At 48.8% G+C, this 1,960-nt stretch overlaps 1 long non-coding RNA gene across 1 annotated transcript in view; it reads left to right on the forward strand.

The window, feature by feature from the left end:
* LOC113456750 overlaps nucleotides 1-1,872 on the forward strand; it is a 6,421-nt gene extending 4,549 nt beyond the window's left edge. Inside the window, exons 2-4 of the long non-coding RNA XR_003377494.1 lie at nucleotides 137-280; nucleotides 946-1,096; nucleotides 1,459-1,872. This is a non-coding gene — a long non-coding RNA (uncharacterized LOC113456750). The remainder of the gene's footprint in view (nucleotides 1-136; nucleotides 281-945; nucleotides 1,097-1,458) is intronic.
* The last annotated feature ends 88 nt before the right edge of the window (nucleotides 1,873-1,960 follow it).

The following is a 1,960-nucleotide window of genomic DNA, read 5'->3' on the forward strand; positions in this document are numbered from 1 at the left end:
TCCCATGATCATAATTCTCTCCTTTTCCCAGTTCTCAGCAAAGAGAACTGGGAACAAAACTGAGAGTTATTTCAAACCTTTTCCAAGAATAAAGAAAAAATGCAGTCCAAACCTTTCTCATGCTTATATCCTACAGAGTATTTTTAGAGTCTGGCTGTTGGAAAGACGTCATCTCTCCCTAAGTGGCCTCAATAACCGCTGTGGTTCGAGCAGTTTCTACATCCTGTTGCTAAATGTTCCAGATTATCCAGCTCCACAGGCTCCACTGTGTACTCACGAGGTAACTCACGGTGACGGGCCTTCAGGTAGCATCCTTGGTACACCACGCTTTGCAAACCTAACACACATTACCGGTAACAGCAGGAAGCATACAGCCCGGGGGGAAATTCCTTGTCCTCTATGCTAAAAAGCACATATGCACAAACACACAGAATTCATGACTGCCTCCAGACAGGCCACTTTAGGAACACAATTTCTCCTTGCTGGGCTAGAAGCTGAGATGCCCCGCCTCCTGGAAGTGATGGGGATTCTGGGAAAGCAGTTATGCTTTCCTCTACTTTTAAGTATCTTTACCACACACACCTGTTTGCAAAGATCATATTGCAGTTGTCCGGTTTCCCGTAGTTGTTTGTGTCTGTTTGTGTATGTGTGTGTCTGTTTGTATGTGTGTAGGTGTGTCTGTCTGTCTGTCTATACATGCATGTGTACAGAAGTCAGAGTCTGATATCAACTGTCTTCCTCAGCCACTCTCCACCTTATTGTTTTTGAGACAAGACTTCCCACTGAACCTGGAGCTCACTGATTCAGCTAGATTGGCTAGGCAGCAAGCCGAGGGAGTGCCCCCCCCCCATCTCCACCTTTCTAGAGCTAGGTCGACAGGCACACTACAGTGCCTGGCTTTTGTGTGGGTGCTGGAGATACCAACTTAGAGCATTTTTTTTCCAGCGGAGCCATCTCCCTGTCCCCTCCTCTCTTATTTTGAGATATGGTGTCACGTAGCCCAGGACCTGAACTCACTAGCAAGCTAAGGCTGGCCCTGAACTTCTGATCCTCCTGCCTCTACTTGTGGTTGAACCCAGAGCTTCACGAACGCTAGGTAAGCACTGTGCCGACTGAACTTAACCCCCAGTCTCATTACCTGCATCAAGGATGCAGGGCTCTAACTTCCAAGGGAAAGGGTACAGACACATTCCCATTGAGACACAGAACGAAACCTTCCTGTGACAGACACATGAAGCTGGGGTTAGGATGCAGCTCTGAGTAAACAGGCTTAGGAGAGACGTCCTGAGCAATGGCGCCAGTCCTTCTGAGTTAACGGGACAAAGGAAGCGGCACCAGGCACACTTCAGGGTGTGACCAAGTCGGGACGAATACCCAGGCAGAACTCCAGCCTTCCTTCAGATGGAAAGCCAAATTAAGTAAATCCCCCTGCCTCTCTCATCCCTCTCCCTGCACCAGGCCTGGCAGATGTGCCCTAATTCCCAGACTGATGGAGTGCCTGTGGAATTGTTCGATTTTACACATGCTCATACTTGGCTGGAGCCCACCACAGTCACGTAGCTGTTTGGCCTGAAGTGGGAGAGAGGTTGGGGAGAAACACAGCTCTGCCAGTGCACCGGAGTCTTCTCGGTACCTGGAAGTCGACAGACACCACTACTCCCTACTCCTGATCAGACAAAAGATAAAATAGAAGTGAAAGAGCCTGGGGCTGGAGACATGGCTTGGCTGTTAAAGTACCCGCCATTCTTCAAGAGGATCCGAGTTCAGTTCTCAGGACCCACATGGGAGTTCACAACTATCCTTAACTCCAGTTCCAAAGGACCTGATGCCCTTGGCTGGCCTCCGCTGATACTGTGTGTGTGTGTGTGTGTGTGTGTGTGTGTGTATCAGTGCACAGCCCTACACCCAGCAAACCACCCATATACATAAAATAAAAATAAATAAAATCTCAAAAGAGTCT

The sequence above is a fragment of the Microtus ochrogaster genome, chromosome 15 (genome assembly GCF_000317375.1).
Source record: "Microtus ochrogaster isolate Prairie Vole_2 chromosome 15, MicOch1.0, whole genome shotgun sequence".
Taxonomy (NCBI): Eukaryota; Metazoa; Chordata; class Mammalia; order Rodentia; family Cricetidae; genus Microtus; species Microtus ochrogaster.